Source organism: Echiichthys vipera (genome assembly GCF_963691815.1).
Source record: "Echiichthys vipera genome assembly, chromosome: X".
NCBI lineage: Eukaryota > Metazoa > Chordata > Actinopteri > Perciformes > Trachinidae > Echiichthys > Echiichthys vipera.
The window spans coordinates 4,790,562-4,805,117 of NC_139825.1; positions in this window are offsets into that span (position 1 = coordinate 4,790,562).

A 14,556-nucleotide genomic window follows, 5' to 3' on the forward strand; every position below is an offset into this window, starting at 1 on the left:
ATTATCACTTGCAAAACTAAAGCTGGGTCTGTTTGACGTTTCACCAGTATACACCTAATTATCATACATTTTAGGATACTGAAATGAACCCAGTTACATGATGTATAACTCAGCAATGCTTTGAAGCATTGGCTGAAGCACAGCAGGCACTTCATGGCACTGGAAAATTATGAAAACCAGGTGGACAATACAAATGTAGCATAACAAGCCAATACACACTGAGATGTTGCTTTTACTAACCAATGTACGCTATCAGCCACCTGGGACACCTGACCTCCAGGCAACCAATGGCATTTGGTCAAGAGGTTTAAGCCCAGGATGGACTACCTTGTGTGGTGTTGGCAGATTAGGACATCTGGCCTCGCTGCTGGAGGTTGCATGGTTGAAGCCGACCATCCAGCTCCAGCTTGGTAAAAACACATTGAGCACTGGGAGAGCCAGCCAAGGCACATGTGCATTGTCTCTGTCTCTGTCTCTCTGTCTCTCTGTCTCTCTGTCTCTCTGTCTCTCTGTCTCTCTGTCTCTCTGTCTCTCTCTCTCTCTCTCTCTCTCTCTCTCTCTCTCTCTCTCTCTCTCTCTCTCTCTCTCTCTCTCTCTCTCTCTCTCTCTCTCTCTCTCTCTCTCTCTCTCTCTCTCTCTCTCCTCTCTCTCTCTCTCTCTCTCTCTCTCTCTCTCTCTCTCTCTCTCTCACACTCTCTCACACACACACACACACACACACACACACACACACACACACACACACACACACACACACACACACACACACACACACACACACACACACCACACACACACACAAGCTGCATACCAACCCATGTTTTTGTATCAAGTCTAAAATTTCTTTACATTTATGATTAAAAGTTGGTGGCCATAGTAATTACGGTGGGAGCAAAGTCAGGCGATGTAGTTATAAAAAATGCATCACAAGTCTGTGTAGAGAGGTGGTGTCTCCATCACAAAAAGTTGCCCAGAGGGATTTACCAGACTCAGGAGGTGAAGTATCACTGTGTTGCAAAAATATTCTGTGTGGGTTCTTTGTCTTGGTGTTTTTACCCTGCCTGTTTTTTCTCTGCCTCTTTGTTCCTCCCCCTCTGCAGGCTTGGCTGACGGGCCAACGAGGCACACCTGCAGCCATTCAATCAATACCACCTCTACATATACACCTGCCAGATAATTCCATTTTGTTGGTAGAGCTGACCTTCCTCTCCTAGTGAGTTTTTTTGCTGCAGTCTTGCCAACTAGAGCTAATGGTTTTCTTTGTGTGCCTTTTCAGTTCTTCGTACCTCGCTGCATTGTGCCTGAGTTCCTGTTTACAGTTTTACAATGCTTAATAGAAAGGTCATATATGTTGTTTTGGTACAACTTAATCTGTAATTATGAGAGAGAGAGGAGAGAGAGAAGAGAGAGAGAGAGAGAGAGAGAGAGAGAGAGAGAGAGAGAGAGAGAGAGAGAGAGAGAGAGAGAGAGAGAGAGAGAGAGAGAGAGAGAGAGAGAGAGAGAGAGAGAGAGAGAGAGAGAGAGAGAGAGAGAGTGAGAGAGAAGAGAGAGAGAGAGAGAGAGAGAGAGAGAGAGAGAGAGAGGAGAGAGAGAAGAGAGAGGAGAGAGAGAGAGAGAGAGAGAGAGAGAGAGAGAGAGAGAGAGAGACCTGTCCGCTCTATCTAGCACAAAAAAAAACGAAAGAGCACAGAATTGTTAGCAGGACAGATTAATAGACATTCTGTATTTCTTGTATGGAAACACTGTACACAGCCCTGGGATTGGAGCCTCACTCTGGAAGAGCCTTTGAAAACAAAGTGATTAGTAACCTTAAAAAAAAGTTAGTTTTCTATTGTTTTTTACTACAGGTACATTTAAAGCAGAAAATAATGATGAAACATAAACACCTGTCTCTTTTTAATGACATCCATCTATCAGAGTCATGCCACAGTGACATCATGAGCCTGTGTTGTTTCTGTGTGTCATCTTTAAATACATTATCGCTAGTCACTTGTCAATATACTGCCTAAAATGTAATTAAACCATTTTATTAATCAGTCTCCAACCAGTAGGAATCAAAAATAAACTGATTTAATGTGATTAAAGCAGGAAAGTCTGTAAAATAATCTGCAGCGTAACTCTTAATAACTTCTCCTAAAGGCAGCAGGACATCTGCAGCCTCCTATTTGAAAAGTTTTGTGCCAGAGTGCACAGTACACAACCGTCCACGGTGTTTACCTTAAATCATGTGCAAATGACAGAAGGCTGCTACAGAATGATCACACACAACTTTACACACATTAGAAAGGTCAATTAAATATAATTATTCTGCCTGTTCATAAGAGACACGTTGGATTACAGCAGATACTCCTGTCCTACCTTCTTTTGAGCAAAAGTGGTTATCGCAGTCGCCCCATGTAAAGAGGCGGAAGGTCCTCGAGGCAGCGGCCACAAGTTCTACATCAACTTGTGGCCCTTTGCTGCATGTCTCTCCCCCTCTCTCTCTCCCACCCCATTTCCTGTCTGTCCTGTATGATAAGGCTTGAAAAACTGCCAAAAAAATAATCTTTCAAAAAAAGTGTTTGCATGTGTTATTCTTGAAATGCTAACAGTGCAATTGCTACTCTATCACATTTTAAATATGATGTCATCATTTATGATGTGAGATACAGTAGAGTTATACTGAAACAGTGTTGGATAGATGACTTATCAACATTTTTATTATTTCTATAATTGTGCATATGGATGGCAGACAGCGAGAGGAGAAAAGTGAGGGATGGAGAGTGGAGAGGGTAACAAGACACCTCCTCTGTCTGGAGGTAAACAAGACACACACCGGTAATTGAGTAACCGTTGCCATGGCTACATTGATGCTTAATATTCGCCCAGCCCTAGACACAAAAACACATGTACACATTGATAGGAGGTGGAATCAAGTCAAAACAACTCAGAGGCAGAACAGTGAGCATTTCCTCTCATCTAAAATATTTTATCTCTTCAGTTTGTCTCACCGATGCTCTGAACAGATATAACAACATACAGTGCAGATGCAATTGTACGCAATATGATACAAACTGGGAGACATAATTTACTGAAAATTAAAATTGTTAACTGCATTTCAATTATATTATAAATTATTGCCAAACTTTACGGACGTGTTTGCGCTGCCAATTTCAAGTTTAAAGTGCTCTCTCTCTGTGCTGTCAGCTGTCATTCCAGGCGTCAGGCGATGGCAAACACCAACCTCCACCCCATTCACCTCCACGTCTTCAGCAGCATCATCTGGACTCCTTCTCCACTGCATCCACATTCCATAGGGGGGTATTCTGCTCTACCTTTGGCTTCACTACCCTTTTAACATGAAGTCTCGATGGAGTCTAATCGCAAAAGACTCTCATTCAATCATATTATTTGTCATGCATTGTTAAATAAAGTAAATTCTTACTTTTACATCTAAAACGGAATCATTAAGACTTCCTGATTGAAATGGTGCTGTCAGCAGCCACAACCCGATCTTTGTGAATGAGCCCCTGAGCGTATATATTATAGGGATTATTTATAACTATTTAAAACAGTCAAATGATATTGCAACACAATGATTGCATATAAAGCCATCATACCCATTTAATTTTATAATTTATTAAGTTCTATCAAAGCATCATCTCATTGCTCATTGTAAGATGATTTGAATATTCTGTAGTAGCTGAGCATGACACTTTAAAGAGGACCTATTATGCTTCCTGTCTTTTCTGACTTATGAATGTTTTCATATTGATTGTACAGATGAGGTGTTGTTTCTGCTGGGCAAATATGCCTGACGCGCCTCCTACAACGCCTTGGGTCAGCTGCAGGGTCATCAGCCGGGGACCACCGCTCATTGGAGTTTCGCTCTCTTTCACATCTCGAAGCAGCCTCGTTGTTGATGTGCCGACGAAGCCCCGACAGCCTACTTCCACAGGGTCGATGGTAGTGGACCAGCCCTCATGCTCCAGTCCCTTGCCTTAGAGAGGACATTCCGGGGGCCCCGTCAGCTGGTGTCTCCTCTGCCTTCCCCTGGCCTCACAAACCTGACAGGCAGCTGTTTGGGTGTGGGCTGGTTGTTAGCCTCTCGTCTGCTGTTCTCCAGGAATTCGGACAGTCACGTCAGGACTTGATCATGTCGCCATCTGTATCGGCCCTGCATCAATGCAGTCTTGCAGCCAGACAGCAAGTGCTGTAGGCTAGCGTTGGGTGTACTGCACAGGGGACAGCTCTCCTCCTTGCCAAACCACTGGTGGAGGTTTCTGGGGCATGGCTGGGTGTCATAGGTTGCCCGGAGAAGAAAGCTGAGTCTGGCTTGTGGCATCTTCCACAGGTCGGCCCAGCTGATCGGCCTCTTGACGGTGCCTGCCCAAGTGGTCCACCTTCCTTGACGACCTTGTGAGACAGCTTTGATGGTGTACAGCTCCTGTTTTGCCCTTGACACCTCTTCCACGACTATTGCTTTGCGTTCCCTCTTCGTGGCCTTGGACCAGAGACATGGATAATCTCCCCATCCAAGCCCCGTTCTCCCTACTTGCACCTTGCCAACTATCTCCTGGTGTTGGAGCCTGCCGATGGGCTTTGCGACCTCTGGCCCGGCTTGCCACTTCCAGCCTGTTCGGGTGGGTACGAGTGCATTCCTCATGGTAGGATCCGAGGATTCCTTCAGCTCCAGGACCAACCTGGCCTTCTCCTGCTTATAGCCCAGGATGATAGACTGGATCGGCAGTTGCAGCGAAGTTGCCCCAAACAACCTTGTGTCGGAGAAGCAACGTGGTAGGCCTAGCCACTTCCTGATATAAGAGTTTGCTAGCATATCCAACCCGTTGGCTGTCGAGGATGGAATCTCGCACATCTTCAGTGGCAACATGACCCTTTGGTACAAAGTGAAGTTATAGCACCACAACTTGTACTTTCGGGGAGCTGGCTCTTGTCGATGCTCGCCGGGCCTTCCGAGAGTTGTTTCTGTGCTGCCTTGCCTGCATGCTTCTCTGACAGATCTGCATCGTACTGCCTCCCTAGGCTTTGGTTGGCCAGTAGAGGGATCTGCTCACCTCCTGGGACAAACATGGTACTGTCGTTCCTGCTCCCTTTATGCAAGGAGAGGCTTCTCGACTTGGAGGGTTTTATCTTCATCCGCGCCCACGTCACCAGCTCATCCAGCCTCTTCAGGCACCTCCTTGTGCATGAAGCTGTCTGCAGCACCACAGTGACATCGTCCATGTAGCTTCGGAGTGGTGGAAGCCTCTGCCCTGTCTGCAGCCTTATTCCTCCTACGGTCTGTCGGGCTCTGCGGAGGATGGTCTCAAAAGCTGCGACAAAGAGGAGATGGAACACCCCATGGCGATGCCAACTTCCAACTGCTGCCATCCTGTTATAAACTCCTGGAGGCTGAAGCACATCTGGAAGTCTCTGAAGTAGCTGGTTACCAGGTTATTGATGGAATCAGGGATGTGGAAGAACTCCAATGCAAATTGAATGAGTTTGTGAGGGACAGAACCATAAGCGTTTGCAAGATCGAGCCACACCACGTGGAGGTCGCTTTTTTCCTGCTTGGCCTCATGGAGGAATGTTCCACACATCCTGGAAAACCTGGCACTCCTGCTTTCTGGCAAGTGGCATAATGTTGTATAGTCATGTTAAAAGACACCAAAGTATCAAACAATGATGTACATATAATTATACGTGAGGCCTGTCTGGGTCAACTGTGCTCAGCTCTGAACGCTAGGATTTGGTTGCTATTAGCGATTTCTTCACTTTCAAGTTTCTTGAATTTATCTACGTAGATGATGCCGGACTTCCCTACATGGTCATGCTGCTCCACCTCAGGTCCGTCACTGCCGTGCCCTGACCTGCCGGCGCGCTCTGCAGTTGGCTCTTTTCACTTCAGTTAGGACGTCGGTAGGAATGTCTCCAAAAAATGTGTTTGTTTGGGTGTGAGAGAAAGCCGTTTTTCTTTAGCTCTCCTAAAGATCCAAGCACCAGGCATAAGTGGGTAGACAGGCTGATTCAGGATCCTTATATGGTCTGTTTAACGTTACGACACTTCACACCTGAGTGTTATGTTACGTGACCGTGGAAGCGAGCCACTACGGCAGTGGGGGTGTATCTGTGGGAGGGGCCTCTCGCCAGCAGAAAAACAAACCACTGCCTTAAACTGCAGTCGGTCCCCGTAGCGTCTAAGGACAGGACAGATCTACTTCTCCGCTCCACACTTATCAGTACAGCACTGGACTGACAGCAGCCTCAGACTCACAGCATCTGCCCCGGGTACTGTCATCAGTGTGAGCCAGTGTTACCTGTTCTCTAACAGCAGCATCTGTGCTCAGACTCTCTCGTCACATTCACAAACAGCTTACCCATGATTTTCAGGCCACATCTCATATCTACTGTGGCGGATGTGATTGTATAAGTGTGCACTTACGATACTGCCACCTTTGAAAAATACATTTGATAGTAGGGGAGACCAGGAACAGTTGTAACAGGGGACGGTTGTAAGATTGCTCCAATCAGAAACATACATTTTTCTGTTATGCTAACTGTGACATGGACATAAAACAGACGTGCACATTGCAGCGTTGTATGTGATGCAGCAATTAATTTAATTTTTAGCCGTGTCTTTGCGGCTAAAAATGATAAAAGATAATGATAATAAGAGAAAAGGAGCGTTGTTGGCCTGTTATATTTCTCCCATTAACCCGCAAAAGGAGCGGTTAGAGCTCAACTGCCCTTTGAAGATCTTCCAAATGGTAACCAATGACAACAGAGTGGGCTCAGTGGAACAGGGTTAAGGGGGAGGAGTCACCTGAACAGTGTTTACAGAGACTGCAGAAAGTGCCAGAGGACAGGAAGAGTTTCCCCAAAATCGACACAGTTTATTGGGCGGTGAATCGTGTCAGGCTGCTCTAAAGGAGACATGAATAATAAAATACGTTCCCAGATCTAATGCCCGATATAAATGTTTGTCCCAACAACATAAATAAAACCTAAAAAAAAAAACCCACCTCATCTTCAACCGCTTATCTGGGGTCGGGTCGTGGGGGCAGCAGCTCTAGCAGGGGACCCCAAATTTCCCTTTCCCAGGCCACATTAACCAGCTCTAACTGGGGGATCCCGAGGCGTTCCCAGGCCAGTGTGGAGATATAATCTCTACACCTAGTCCTGTGTCTTCCCCGAGGCCGCCTCCCAGCTTGACATGCCTGGAACACCTCGCTAGGGAGGCGCCCAGATGCCCGGACCACCTCAACTGGCTCCTTTCAACGCAAAGGAGCAGCGTCTCTACTCTGAGTTCCTCATGGATGGCTGAACTTCTCACCCTATCTCTAAGGGAGACTCCAGCCACCCTCCTGAGAAAACCCATTCCCATACCCGTGACCTCGTTCTTTCAGTCATGACCCAGCTTTCATGACCATAGGTCAGAATCAGAATCAGGTGAGGGTAGGAATGAGGACTGATTGAGAGCTTTGCCTTCCGGCTCAGCTCTCTTTTCATCACAATACCGTCCACGCTGCTCCGATTCTCTGGCCAAACTCACGCTCCAACGTCCCCTCACTCCTTTCCTGCTGAGAGCCATGGCCTCAGATTTAGAGGCGATGATCCTCATCCCAGCCGTTTCACACTCGGCTGTGAACTGATCCAGTGAGTGCTGAAGGTCACCGACTGATGATGTCACAAGGTACCTCTGCTACCACTTACACTAATGAGCATCTTTATGTTCAAACATGGTGTTCATTATAGAATATCCATCACTAACGCAGAAGTCAAATAACAAACAACCACCCGGATTTAGATCAGGGAGGCCATTCATCACGTCTCCCCAGGTGTCTCCATCATTGCCCACGTGGAGTCTCCCAGCAGAACTATGGAGTCCCCTACTGGAGCCCCATGCAAGACTCCATTCAGGGTCTCTAAGAAGGCCGAATACTCTGAACTGCTGTTTGGTGCATATGTTTGGTCCAATAACTGTATAACTATCTGTCCCAATTCAAATGTATATTACAAATTTCTAAATATTTTCTACAGGGATATAAAAAATATGCTTTTTTACAGTGTCTGCAGGCTGCAGAGCACCTTTAGAGAAATAAAACAGAAATAGTCTGTCCCTCTCCTGAGTGTGTCTTTACACAGCAAATAAAATAGTTGACTGCGTGTTCCAGACAACACAGAAAGTCATGGAAAGGTTTGAGAAGTGAAACAATGGGGGGGGCACAGAGCAGACAGAGACAGCAGGACATGGCGTGTGTGTGTGTGTCATAGGCCTAGAACACTTCTTCCCTGATTGTTAAGTCAAATAAAGGTTGTCGCGCGCCAAGCCTATTGTCCATACACTGACCCCCACCACCCGGAAAAAAACAGTCTAACCACAGTGCCCAAACCCCTAAACACACACACACACACACACACATACACACACACATACACACACACACTTCAATCCACCATGTCTTTGTCTCCAGCAACAGGAGGTGTGGTAATTTTTCTACAGTTAATGAGTTGGCGGGGTCACAAGGTCCAAGCAGAGGCACGGGTCATTCATTCATTTAGCCCTTTAAGCCTCCTTAGCCCACTCCCCCCCCCCCCCCCCCCCCCCCCCCACACACACACACACACACTATACACTTCATAGCACAGAGATACACTAATATTGGTGATGTGAGGAGAAGGTGAGTCATTTTAATCACATGAAAAACATGTCTCTTACTTTCTGATAGCCTTACACCCTTAAAATGCTCTCTCTCACTCTCTCTCTCTGTCACACACACACACACACACACACACAGACATACACACACACACACTCACACACAAAAACAAAAAGCAAATAGTCCTGGCGTCTGCTGACACAATAGCCTCTGGTAGCAGCTGGTCAGCAGTAGGAGGGCATACACACACACACACACACACACACACACACACACACACACACATTGACACACAACATGCAACATGTACAAGCCCCTGCATGTCTAATGACATGCCAAGAGGACATAAGAACAAGAGAAGACAACTTGACTGGCCATCTGTGGCATGGAGGCCATGTGGAACATCTGCGCCAATCAATAACACACTCCCAGAAACACAGAGGCATGCATGAGTAAACACATGTACTAGGGCTGCACAATATGAGGAAAATAACTAATCTGTGATCAAATTAACTGTCTACTTGCATTGCCATACAATGCACAATATTGGATGGAAAGGGATATTTCTGCAGTGCCACAATACTTCATTCAGAATACTGTTATGACACATATTTTGCCTTTAACATGTTGATTTCTGTTGGATATTGCACTAGACCATGTTACCTTTTTGATAAAATTGCGATCAACTGTGCAGCCCTGACACGCACAGATTGCAGGCATGTATGTTGACAAAAGGACATAAATTATCAAACAATGTACGTTTTGCTGAAAATAAATGCATGGATACATTCAAATATTTTTGACATTTGTTTTTTTTATTGAACATCCGGCTCATAAATTAATGTCCATTTACTGTAAAATAAGGAGAGAAGGAGCAGAGGTGACAGGATGTAGTGTCTTGCTGCTCATTTAGGGAGCACCAGAGTCTTACCAGCAGTCTTACCAGCAGTCCATCAGAACCCCGTGTCTGCATGGGTTTTCTCTGGGTTCTCCAGCTTCCTCCCACAGCCCAAAGACATGCAGGTTTTAGGTTAATTGATGATTCTAAAATTGCCCGTAGGTGTGAATGGTTGCCTGTCTCTGTTCGTCTCTATGTGCCCTGTAATAGACTGGCGTACTGTCCAGGGTGGACCCCGCCTCACGCCGATGTCAGCTGGGATCAGCTCCAGCCCCCCGAGACCCCGATAAGGACAAGCGGTTGAAGAGGGATGGATGGATATTAATATGGTTATCAAATCCATACATTCATACATTTACCTTTGTGCCCTCAATACATTTTCAGAGTTGTGGTGTTACAACTAAGATGTTTTAACAATAATGGCCAAAGTTGGCTTCAATCAGTTACATGCACAGATACCACAGTATGGCTTTATGTGTAACATACTCTCAGTCTAAGAGCTTGTCAACAGACATATCCGACTGCTTGTCGATTCTGTGTTTTGACTAGCTGTGAAATGCATTAAACTCCATCTCGTTTACCATGCTTGTCAGTGTAACTTTTTTGCTGTATGTGTGTCACTCACATGGATTCATTAAATGAACTGGATACAGTGTTCGAGGTGGAGGCATGTTAATTTCTATGAAAGTTGCACAGTGGCGCATGAAGCCAAAAAAGTTGAAGTTCCGCATCTAAAAATACCTGGATTGTTGGCACTGCTTCCATTATGCTATACGTACTGTTGGGTCAATAGAGCAGGCACACTAAAGACTCCTCAAACTTCTCCAAGCTCTGCTAGCTACTTCTGCCATGTAACCTTAAATTTTAAAATGTCTTTTTGGCCCATGGCATCACATGACTCACGCCACTATGTCAAATTGGCTTAAACATTCGGTGCAATTCCTGGGGGCCTCGTCATTTATTGCCTTTCATAGCTTCTTCTACTTCTTTGTGTTTTAATCGCAGTCGCAAACCAGCTTATAGGTGCATTACCGCTACCTACTGGATTGGAGTGTGGAGCAGTAGATTGGCAGGACAAAACAAACTAAATTAAAATAATTAAATTATAAATGAGTTCATGATTAAATTTTTCACTAGAGCACGTTCTTCATAGATCGAGCCTCTTAATGTTGCTCTCAAAGTGCACCAGATTGATGCATTTCACTTTTAAAATGTAAAAAATGTTTACCCACAGAGGGTCCCAAGTCCACCAACCAACGTCTCACAAGATCCTTTGGGAAACACTGTAGCATGATGTCATTTGAAGAGACAGAAGTAGTGATCATGGTATGGGCTGGATACATCGTTTGAGGATGTGAATGTGATCAATGTCGGGATGTATGACAATGGTGTATCCTGACACATCAACATACATTTATCCTTTATTTGTGTGCTCACATAGAACGCAACATTTCAATTGAGACATGGGGGAATATTCCAGTATATTTTGCTCCTTACACAGCATTATACTATCTTTCAAGATTAACATTTGTCACCATATGAACAATGTTCAAATCATTTTCAATATTTCAAATAATTGTCAATCATGAACCAACTAGAGCAGAATTCAAACTCTTTTAATTATATTAGTATGGCATACTGACAGTAACAACCAATAACCAGTAAAATAAGTGCACAGAGTTTCCTTTAAAGAAAACATGGGTTCCATTTGTTAAAAACCTTATTTTATATAAAAGAGAGATAATATAAGTAATATGTGAATAAGCCTGTGAATGTTCTAATTAGTCCAGGTCATCGTTATCCTCAAAGCAATTTCAGTCAAAAACAACTGGACTGGTTGTTTGTCTAGGAAGACGTTTCACCTCTCATCCAAGAGGCTTCATCAGTTCATGTACGCATCTGACCAGGCTGGGACTGGTCCAACTAACTGGTGTGGAGATCCAGGTATTTAACCTCTCACAAGGCCGATGATGTCACTGACACCCTTTGTGCTCCAAATGCCCACGCCCGTCGTTAGAGTGACAGTCGTTGGTGGGCAGTTGGTTTCGACTTCGTTAGTGCTCTATTGAGTCTGAACGACAGTCGTTGGGGTCACCCGGGCCATGTGTGAACAGTTGTCCTCTGAGGTTAGATTGTTGAATCTCCTGGGAAGGGATGAAAGGGCAGCATTGTAAATTGGAGATAAGTGGTGTCTCAGACCTCCTCCTCTGTTTAGCGATGGTTTCTCCACTTTTACATAGATGGCTTCTTTTACTCCTCTTTCAAACCATCTGTCCTCTCTGTCCAAGATTTGGACATTGCTGTCATCAAAGGAGTGGGCTTTCTCCTTGAGGTGTAAGTGGACAGCGGAGTCCAGGCCTGAGGAGTTAGCTCTCCTGTGTTGGGCCATGCGTTTATGCAGTGGTTGTTTTGTTTCTCCAATGTAAAGATCTTTGCATTCCTCGTTGCATTGGACAGCATAAACCAGGTTGCTTTCGTGGTGGTGTGGTGTTCTGTCCTTCGGATGTACTAGTCTCTGTCTGAGTGTGTTACCGGGTTTGAAATACACAGGGATGCAGTGTTTGTTGAAAATCCTCCTGAGTTTCTCCGATACCCCAGCCACATATGGGATGACTATGTTGTTTCTCCTGTTATCTTTTTCTTTCTCAACCACTTTGGTTTTCTTTCTGGAGGCAGCTGCCATTTTAACAAAGGTCCAGCTGGGGTAGCCACAAGTTGTGAGGGCGCATCTCAGGTGCTTGCGTTCTTCCCCTTGAGCCTGTGAGCTAGTGGGAACGTTATCAGCTCTATGCTGCAGTGTTCTGATAACAACAAGCTTGTGTTCCAAAGGGTGGTGAGAGTCAAAAAGTAGATATTGATCCGTGTAAGTGGGTTTTCTGTATACCCCTATGTGGAGGCTCCTGTCATTCTCCATATGGATGTCACAGTCCAAGAAGGGCAAGCTGTTGTCCTTAACTTCCTCTCTGGTGAACTTGATGTTTCTGTCCACTGAGTTGATATGTTCAGGTAAGTTTGCACCTCTTTGGATTTGATCTTAACCCATGTGTCGTCCACATATCTGAGTCTGTAATCTGAGTTTGCAGCTGCAGGACTAAAACAACTTGTTAACACACGTGTGAAAAAGGCCAGACTGTGTCTGCAGGACTCTCATGCCTGATGTTGATCTGTTTTCTCACACAGCCATTATCAGTCACATTATGTCCAGAGACCGCATAACATTACGTCTTTTAATATTTTTGTGGGGAATTAGAGGCCATTTCAATTGCAGGGTTTGCCTCCCTTCATGCAAATGTTCCACCAAGTTCTGTCCAGAGATTATTTTGCACGGAAAAACCTTGCAGACTATTTTCTTTTTATCCTAACAAATACATGATTAGGTTAGAAATATGTTGAAAACGATATTATTATTATTATTATTATGTTAAATGTTTTAAATAAATACATAAATCAAGTCAATTGAATGCTTTGAATTGAGTAGGGCTATGATACACTCATATGTAGCTTTCTCTTAATTCATGTCAGTTCTAAAGTTCGAAGTCTGTGAGTGGTGAAATCGACAGAGGTGTGAAGAGAAATGAACTGAAGAAGATGATGATGAGGAGAGAAAGAAGAAAAGAAAAGGCAGATAAAGGCAAGCTGACAGATTGAGTCAAGAGAGGATACTGTCAGTGATGCTGGAGCGTGTGTGTGTGTGTGTGTGTGTGTGTGTGTGTGTGTGTGTGTGTGTGTGTGTGTGTGTGTGTGTGTGTGTGTGTGTGTGTGTGTGTGTGTGTGTGTGTGTAGGTGGTTAGGTGACCTATATGTGTCAGTGCAGTATGTAGGAGACCCCTGGGCTTTGGTTATATTTGGTCATCACACATGGTAACTCAACCAGCAATGACACGCACATAAAACATTGCGAGAAGACAAAAATTGTCCTCAAAATCAAAACTACTATGGCGCAAAAACTGCAATACTGCAAAAAAAAAAATGTAAATGGCTTCCGTCTATACCTTGGACCCAGTGAGGGATAGAAGCTCAGGAATTGAACACTCTCATCCTTGAAGTGAGTTCATTTGATAGATATCTGGAGGGAGACTAATACAAGCTACTTCAAATTTTCATGTTACTTACTTTAGCACACATCAATCTTATTGGCATATGGATATTTTTTTATCAACCAGCTTAAAATATAAAATGAAATATTGCTCTTATGACACTATTATAATCTCAGGCTGCACTCCAATTTCCATAGGTTATCAAGATTTCCAAATAATGAGGTATCTCCCTAGATGGCGTTTCAAGCAAAAATGGTTTACTGATCCCGGCTTTGTTAACTTCTTGGACAGACAAATTAAATTCCACCTTGAAACAAATACAGAAACAAACAGAAACTTCAGCGGGTATTAGGTGGGAGGCCTTTAAGGCCTTCATCAGGGGCCAAATAATCCGAATTACTACTGCCAAAGCTAGGAAGATATTTCAGGAGACAAAGATGCTGGAAACAGAAATTACAGTTGTTTAAGTTGTCCCATTATGTAATAAGAGATGCCTGCTGGAAACAGTATAAGCCCCTGCTGGGAATATGATTGGGTCATTATATCGACTTTTCCATACAGCATAGCTCAATTTAGTTATGGCATATGAGGTACACAAATGTTCCATCTGCACACTTGAATGCACCGTGGTCATCAGAAGACATCACATATAATCTGAGTGCTTCACAACACACAATTACATTACATGTATTACTGTGAATGGCATTAGCTGAAAGATCTATTGGGGCTGACCTCCATCACTCATACACTGTTAACCTTTCAACACTGGGCCGTGACTGTGTGTGTGCGTGTGTGTGTGTGTGTGTGTGTATTGAAGGTCACGAGGTGAAGTGATTGTATGGGTTTAATGTCCTTGCCTCCCTCTAATCCCTACCTTAGCATTCAGTTCTGACATACCACGCTCCATTGACCTCAGATTTCTGTACACACAGGCCCGCAGCACTGCGAGCACACATACACTCATGTGTGCGATGAAGAT